Below are 8,511 nucleotides of genomic sequence, written 5' to 3' on the forward strand. Positions count from 1 at the left end.
ATGAGCCAACTCTTGTGATGGAGATGCAATAGTAAGTGTGTGCAGTCTCCTCTCTCCATGGGATTCAAAGCCTTCCTGAAAAACTGTGTTTGGTTTCAGTAGTTTGGAGCCAAGTGAGGATTCCCAGGTAAGATCCTCCCTCTATTGTGTGGGCAGGTAATCCCTCCCCTACCTGGCCTGGTCTCCTTGGCAACGCTTCCCCCAGGTGGGATTGGACAACTGACTGCGGTAGGCGGAGACCTCCAGGTATCCCACCTGAGGGAAGGCAAAGCCAAGCCTATGCTGTTGGAGCCGCTCCAGATCTAGAGGCTGCACGCGTCCACGCAAAGGGCACCCCCCCCCCGTTTTAAGCGGGGAGCGGTCATTGGGAAAGCTTTGGTCATATGTAGGGCCACAGCATGTGTTGGAAATCCTCCTCTCCCCTTTGGTAAACAATACTCCCTGCCCCAGTACAGGTGGCAGAGAACAGAGAGGGCCGCATAGGGTCAGTGTTTGATTTACAGGGAGCTCAAAAGAGACCAAGGCCCCTTCACATTTTGCAACAAGACTCTCTCAGCCACTGTTCTTAGAAGGTGTTGGATGAAACCATGCTTTGACTAAAATTGGGAGCGGGGGGGGGGGAGGGTCAGGAGGTGGGCCTTGCAGATTTTATTCCAAGGCTACTCACCTCTCAGACCCCCAACTGACCTCTCTGTGAAGCTCAAAGAAGAGAGAAGAAGGGGGCCACACCACAATTCAGCAGAGTGTTGCAAGTTGCTAATCCTCACGCCACCACGAAGCTTGTAGGGTGACCGTAGATCAGTCACACACTCTCAGAATAATGTGCCTCACAGAATGGCTGTGAGGATAAATTGTAGAGGGACAATGAGCTCCTTGGGGTAGAAATGCCTGTATGCACAGACATGACCTCTCAGCCTCACGTGTGGCAGATTGGAGCAGAGATGTATAAGGGATTTCTGTGGCACAGCCTGGAGAAGGAACCAAATCCTCCTGCAGCCGGCAGCAGTTTTGGCTGGAAAAGGCAACTCTCTGTTTTTATGGGGACAGCATGATCTCACTTGCTCAGTAAACTCCCTCAGGCTGATAAGGATCTCGCTCCTTCCTGCAGCCGATCAGGCCTCACACAATAGTGTGAACCACCAGTCCTGCTGGGAAGAGCATTGTTGCCAAATGTGAAACACATACATACAAAAGCCACTGCCTGCCTTGGACTAAATAAGACCAGGGGGTGTTTATAGACCTTAGCACTTCCGAGTGGGCGTTCTTTAACATACCAAGACAAAGGATGGCACAATAAGAAATTGTTCCATGTTTACTGGTGTCTGTTCCCTTCAGGATGTGAGGATCTCATTAACAATCCCACACATTTGGCTGCTGTGCTGGAAAAGAGGGATGCTGCCTCAGTTATCAGTTATCCTTTCATGTATGCAGGCAAGAGGGAGGAAATGACAGCTGTTCAGAGATACACAACTTGGAATGGAGGCTCCGATTCAATTATCTCCATGATGGAGATAAACAGGAGGGCTTTTTGTTTTACTATGCAGACCCACATTTTCAAAATGTATGTGGCTGTTGCTATTGTTAGTCATACTCGGAGTAGAGAATTAATTCATTTCAGTGGGTCTATTCTGAGGATAATTTAGTAGAATATAACCCACACAATGAAGAAGTGAGGTCCCATGATAAAGCAGGTTTTCTAGGGAATTAGAGAAGACAAAATAATAATGAATGAGCAAATGGCATTCAGTAAATCTAGTTATATAGTCTTCATGCAGGAAGGTTGGTTTAAAAACAGGTGAATCTCCTTTACAATTATAGGATGGAATGTGCATCAAATGAGATGGATGTTTTGTTTTGTTTTTGCTACCTACTCCCCACCCCCCTTTTTAAAGAGGTAAAGGTAAAGGGACCCCTGACCATTAGGTCCAGTCGTGGCCGACTCTGGAGCTGCGGCGCTCATCTCGCTTTATTGGCTGAGGGAGCCGGCATACAGCTTCCGGGTCATGTGGCCAGCATGACTAAGCCACTTCTGGCGAACCAGAGCAGCACACGGAAACGCCGTTTACCTTCCTGCCGGAGCGGTACCTAGTTATCTACTTGCACTTTGACGTGCTTTCGAACTGCTAGGTTGGCAGGAGCAGGGACCGAGCAACAAGAGCTCACCACATCGTGGGGATGCGAACCACCAACCTTCTGATCGGCAAGTCCTAGGCTCTGTGGTTTAACCCACAGTACCACCCGCATCCCTCTTAAAGAGGTAAATCAATGCTAATACAGGAAATATTGTGTATTTTTAAAGAGAAAGTAAATTAACTCAGTTAGTAGAGCATGCGACTCTTAATTTCTGGGTCGTGGGTTCAAGCCCCATATTGGGCAAAAGATTCCTGTCTTGCAGGGGGTTGGACTAAATGACCCTCGTGGTCCCTTCCAACTCTATGATTCTGACACACTTATGAAAAGAGGGACTAGGAAAAGTGGAAAACTGACTTTGGAATCCATCAACACTTTTGAAATTTCAACTGCAAATGAAGATCATCAAACTCTGCTGGCTCCAGAATCTATGGATCCTTGGATAGGCTTCCTCCTCCAGTCTGCTCCTCTGGGAGATTTCTCAGCCCTTCAACTATGTGTCAGATTTTTGGATGTTAACGTAGGCTGCGTTCAACAGCATAAAGTTTTTCTTTAATGAGGCCCGGGTCAGGATGGAACCGTATTGCAGTGCCCAAATGGAATGAGAAACGGCTGCATCAGACACATTGCTCCAACCTACTGAAATCAACAGACTGCACAGACCAGAGGGACAATTCATTTCTAGTCTTAGAGCTCAGAGGCACCATTTTGCTTGGTACAAATACACCTGTTACACAGTTTTCACTTACTTGTTAACATTTGTACTCTGTCATTTCCTCCAAAGAGCTCAGCGCTGTATTTCAACTTCAGAACACAACTCTGTGAGATGGAAAGACTTGCGCACGGCTACTTGGTGAACTTCGTGGCAGTTTGAACCCGGGTTTACCACATACTAACCCAGCACTCTAGCTGCTGTGCCACACTGGTGCCAACGCTGGGGAAGGAGCTCCATGATCTGATGAGCAGATAGGTACAAAAACAGATAAAGATATTTTGTGACTCTATGCAGAGGTAAGGTAAGGGCCAAAGCTCAGTGGTAGAGCCCATGATTTTTGTGCTCTAAAGTTTAATAGCTGGCATTTGAAAGACCAGGGAGCAGATTGCTGTGAAAGGCCTCCACACAAGACTTCAGAGAGCCATTGTCAGCGAGAGTAGACAGTAATGGGCTGAATGAGCTGTGGAACATAAGAGCCCTGCTGGGTTGGCCCAAGGCCCTTCTAGTTCAACTGCCTGCTTTTCTAGTGGTCAACCAGATGCCTATGTAAGCCCTCCAGGAGTGCAACAGTGCTCTTTTCAGCAGTCTCCTCTTCTCCTAATATCACAGTCTTCCCCCAGGCTGCCCTCCTGAGTCCATGTTTCCATAATAGGAACAGCACAAAAGAAGTGGGACATTTGAAGCTGGCAGTCGCTGCCAAGATGGAACACGTAAACAGTGCCCAAGCATTCAGCAGAAAATGGAGCAAACAGTTTTCAAGAGAAAGATAAATGCCCTAGGAAGTACGGTGGCCACTTAATGACAACTGCAATTACCTAGAATAAACTGTGGCATTCTTAATTTTAAGGGTCCTGATCCATCTTCCCTTTGAAGTCAGTACCAGCCTCACTACTCAATCTGCAATGAGAGGCTAAAGTGTGCCTTTTGTCAACACAATAAAATCCTTTGCCAGGAATTATTTCCATGGGGTAAAGAGCTAATGCAGCCAAGCAACTTGGTGGAATCTCACAGCTGATTAGAGTGGGCAAATACAGTGAAAATGCCACCAAGACGCTTGCTTGCATTCTGTTTAATTAAATGGAGTTAAGCTAATGTTTATCGTGGGAAAACACGATGTGTTTTTCTTCTTCTTCTTCTTCTTCTTTTTAAAAAAACATTTTAGTTGCTTCTTTACAAAACGTCCAAAATGATACATAAAAATTAGAACAGTCCTCTTTGAAAAAAGATAGCATAAACAACATGGTAAACCAGCAGAAGCAAAATCCAATTAAAAATAAGCTCAGGCTGCCAATGTTTTGTTTTTTAAAAGCAGACTTCCCAAAGGGAGATTCCTGAGTCTGATGGGGTTGGTTGTGCTTCTTGGGGGAGAAAATTCCTCAGGGTGGGTGACAGGCCCCCATGAAAGCCCTCCCCATGGTGCCCTCATAGTTCTAATCTTGGTGAATAAGGGAATGCAGAGGGCAGCCTCTCTCATGAACCTAATGTGCATCTGATTGCACAGATGTAGAATGACTGCCCCCAAACCAGCCATCTCAGGCCCTATGAGCAGCAGGGAAGGCCTTGTTGGTGGTGCTGCCTCTGACAGTTGTCTGACTGACATTGATCTGTGAAAGTGAAGCCAGCAGGGGTGCAACTACTATTAAACACAATATAAAACTAAAAGAATATAATCCAGAATAAAAGTGTAAAACCACACAAAGCAACAGCAAGCAGGGAGTCTCATCTCCCATCCCGCCAAAATGTTAAGGAAAGTGGGGGAAAGTGTCATGGGCCATGAGTTGGCTTCGCCTGCTGAACAGTAGCCTGAAGGGGGAGAAGGCAGATTGACTCCACCTGCGGCTGATCAGCCTTCAAGGACTCAGAGGTGAAGGCGCTGCTGAGAACTATCTGGCTTCAGCCTTCTTAAGCAGAGCTTCCAGCAGCAATCAGATGCTGGTAACAACACTTGTAGTTCCTGGCCTGACCTTGTTTCCTGCTTGTCTTGACCCCGACCCCAAGATCATTGGATTCTCTGACCCCTGGACCATCTGACCACATGGATTGCTGTTCGCCCACCCTAGGACTGGACCTGACTCTGGATGCCAACTCTGCCTCCAGGCAAGTACACCTCAGAGACTCTTCTGGTTGGCTGGCCTCCCACTCCACTGAGCTCTGCACAGTGTTGCTCAGCAATGAGACTTACAACAAAAGGGTTAATTCCACATGTGTCAGCATAAATGATTTCCCCCACAAAGTATGGTACTGTAACTCTCTTATCTGAGTTGCTGGTCAAACTAGCATGTAGCACTAAAGGGTTCAGCTTATTGTATTAATTGCTGGGGAGTGTTGGACACTTGTGAAGACTGTTGGAGAAATCTCTGGAAACATGGAAGACTTTAAGAAAAGCTCATCTGATAGAAGTTGAACATCTTGCAAGACTTCTGAACTTGGAGAACTCTGACAGTTGCAGGACTTAGTACTTGCCTAGTGGACTTTGGCACAGCAAGGACTTTGAAAGCAAAGAACCCTCTCTGGGCTCAGAGAGTAAAGACTTCTTGTAGCAACTGTTAGTAGTGTTAGTAGTGTGTGTATTGTGTATGTTTTGCCAAGTAAAAGCTAACTGCAGTGAGCTTAACCTCTTGACTGAACTTCTGTGGCACATACACAACACCCAACACTGGGCAAAGAGGTATGTCCTCACATGCCATGAAAACTATGTTATGATGAGACACACTTAACCGGGGGAAGTCATTCTGTAGGCATAGAGCCAATCTAGATCCCCGCAATACAAATCTCATTGGATCATGGAACCACCAAAAGAGCCTCTTCTGCAGATCTGGGGCAGATTGGTCTGGGAAGAGGCATTCTGTTCAATAGCTGTCATATCCTGCCTATACAAGTACAAATCTATACACAGTGGTACCTCAGGTTAAGAACTTAATTCGTTCTGGAGGTCCTGAAACTGTTCTTAACCTGAGGTACCACTTTAGCTAATGGGGCCTCCTGCTGCCGCTGTTGCACGATTTCTGTTCTCATCCTAAAGCAAAGTTCTTGACCCGAGGTACTTTTTCTGGGTTAGCGGAGTCTGTAACCTGAAGCGTCTGTAACCTGAAGCATCTGTAACCCAAGGTACCACTGTACTACAGCTCAGGAATTCTGACACAAATGTCCACAACTGGTCACCATCAGAGCTGCACAAAAACCTAGTCTGAGGCAATCAGATAATACTAATATATTCTAAATGAGGAATTTTGAGGCCAAGACAACTGATTAGCACAAAGTCAGCTATGGTAGAGATTTTTTAAAACAACAACAACAACAACTTGCCATTTTACTTGCTATTGTTAATCTATCATCAGTAACAAATCCTTGCTGATATATTGCAGTTTACCTTGAGATGTACCAGTCAATTCCTTATTCATTCTCTACTCAGGCTCCCCTGTCCCCCCCTTTTTTTGTCTGTCAAGTTTTTCTCTTTAAATGTTTTATTGTTAGCATTGGTCCAGCCCCGTCATCATGGAGTCAAGATGAGTCAGATAAATAAAAAAAGCTTTTAAATCACACAGTGCATGTGTAGATAATATTTTTGAAACTTTCGTGGTCAGATGGAATTCTCTGTAAGCTGCTTTTATTGTTATAATCAATCAAATTATTAATAGTAAAAGAATAGCAACTTGGGAATAGTTAGATGCATGTCTCAGACATAGGGCTGTTGGTCCAGCTTCTGTGAGGTTTGCCAAACACATGTTTGAGATGCACGGCTGACAATTCCCCAGTTTCCAAAGGCGCACATCTTCTGGTAGGGAAATGAAGTGCGGCAGAACCCAGCATATATGGGGAAAGAAGGGAGCTAAAGAATGCAAGATTTATTAATATTTATCATCTGTCCTGTGTTAAAGAACTGTTGCTTATTCTAGAATACTCTGGATTGTATAATATAAAAAACCCTGTTAAACCCAAAAAGCTCTACAGTCAGATTTTTTTATTGCAGTTTTGGATTCAGTGATTTTTGTTGGGTCACGATGTGAAACTTTTCTTGGAAGACAAGGTCAGTATGGACTGAAGATTGGGCCTGCTTTCAGAGTTGCTACAAGATTTGAAGCAGCATTAGGCGGAGTAAGGTGGCCACCTCAAGAACAGACAGCTGGGGCAGGGCAACAGCAGATCACACAGTCTACCCTGCACCCCTAAACAAGGGGCAGCTAACCTGTGGTCCTCCAGATGTTGGTTGACTACAACTCCCTTCATCCCTGATCACTGACCAGTGGGAATCCAACAACTTATGGAGGGCTTGGCTACTAAGGCAGGCCACCCCCCCAAACTTGGCCCTCCAGCTGTTTTGGAACTACAATTCCCATCATCCCTGACCACTGGTCCTGTTAGATAGGGATGATGGGAGTTGTAGTCCCAAAAATATCTGGAGGGCCAAGTTTGGGGATGCCTGCCCTAAGGTATCCTACTACCCCCCGGTGCGGTAGAGGATGTTGCTCCATCACCCGCTTTGCATCACGATTCAGCTGCTGATCTAGTCAGAGCACACAACTTTCCCCAAAGAATCCTGGGAGCTGTGCTTTGCTCACCACAGCGCTACAACTCTCAGCACTGTTAAGAAATTACAGTTCCTAGAATTTTGAGGGAGAGCCATCTGCTTTAAATATATGGTACGTACACAAGGCGGTGTATGCCCGTGGTTCCCAAAGTGGGGCACATGCCCGGGGGGGGGGGGCAATTTGATTTTTAAGGGAGGCAATTTGAGAATGAGTTATGAACAGTGAATAGCCTTTTAGGCTTCCTCCACATGAATAGGAGTTCACTTTTTGAATATTAAGAATTATATGTCGGGTGAGCATCGGGATTGTAGAGATGCTTAGGTGGGGCATGGCCAAAAAAAGGTTGGGAACCACTGGTGTATGTGGAAGCAGAGAGGGACAAATGTTGTTCTTTAACCACAGGCAGCAGTCCTGATTTAAAGATTCAAAGGCTATGATACTGAGTCATTTGGCACTTTTTTTTTACTCCTCATCCTCTCCGCATTGCAGGGCAACTTTTTTCCCCTGGTAAAATAATGGTTGGACACAATATGCCACTGGAAACCACAAGAGGGAAGAGCGCTCTTGTGCTTGAGGGTTTCCCACAGAAATCTGGTTGGCCACTATGAAAACAGAAACCTGGATTAGATGGCTTACAGTCTGCTGTTTGTATGTGGCTTAGAGTCCAAAAGAGAAATGCAAGTAAACTCAGCATGTGCTCATTTGAAATAGGCATGTATATTCTGGAAGAAGCTTCTGGAACGAGAAGTTGTGCAGTTGCCAGCTTCAGGAAACAGGGTTGTCAATTTTTCAACTGTCCACTGTCAGCAAGCCAGGCCATGCTCCCTCCTGGTCAACTGGCAACTACTTCTATTGAAAACACAAAGTATGGTACTGTTTTGATGAGCTATCACCCGGGGGAAGCGGGGAGGCTCGTCTCTTCCAACTGTGCAAGATATTTGGCCACTCAGAATGCCTATGGATGATCTAAAGCTGGCCCCTTCCAGGCCATAGGAGCCGAATGGGGAGTGGGCAGCCCTTCCCATAAGCTAAATAAACATATATTTAATTATGGTGACAGCTCCTGTCCTAATCTGCCCCCTTCAGTTGCTGAACTAAGATTTGAATTGGACAGCAATTGCAGCAATGTGGAGAGAG

The 8,511-nt window shown here is 45.8% G+C and overlaps 1 long non-coding RNA gene across 1 annotated transcript; it reads right to left on the bottom strand.

Moving 5' to 3' along the window:
* Positions 1-1,531: 1,531 nt before the first annotated feature.
* On the bottom strand, positions 1,532-6,724 carry LOC309363916. The gene is made up of 3 exons (XR_014165651.1): positions 6,216-6,724; positions 2,880-3,085; positions 1,532-1,696 (listed from the first exon to the last, which is right to left on the bottom strand). It is a non-coding gene; the product is annotated as an uncharacterized lncRNA (long non-coding RNA).
* Positions 6,725-8,511: the final 1,787 nt, after the last annotated feature.

This window comes from Podarcis melisellensis (assembly GCF_964234715.1).
Source record: "Podarcis melisellensis genome assembly, chromosome: 2".
Lineage (NCBI taxonomy): Eukaryota > Metazoa > Chordata > Lepidosauria > Squamata > Lacertidae > Podarcis > Podarcis melisellensis.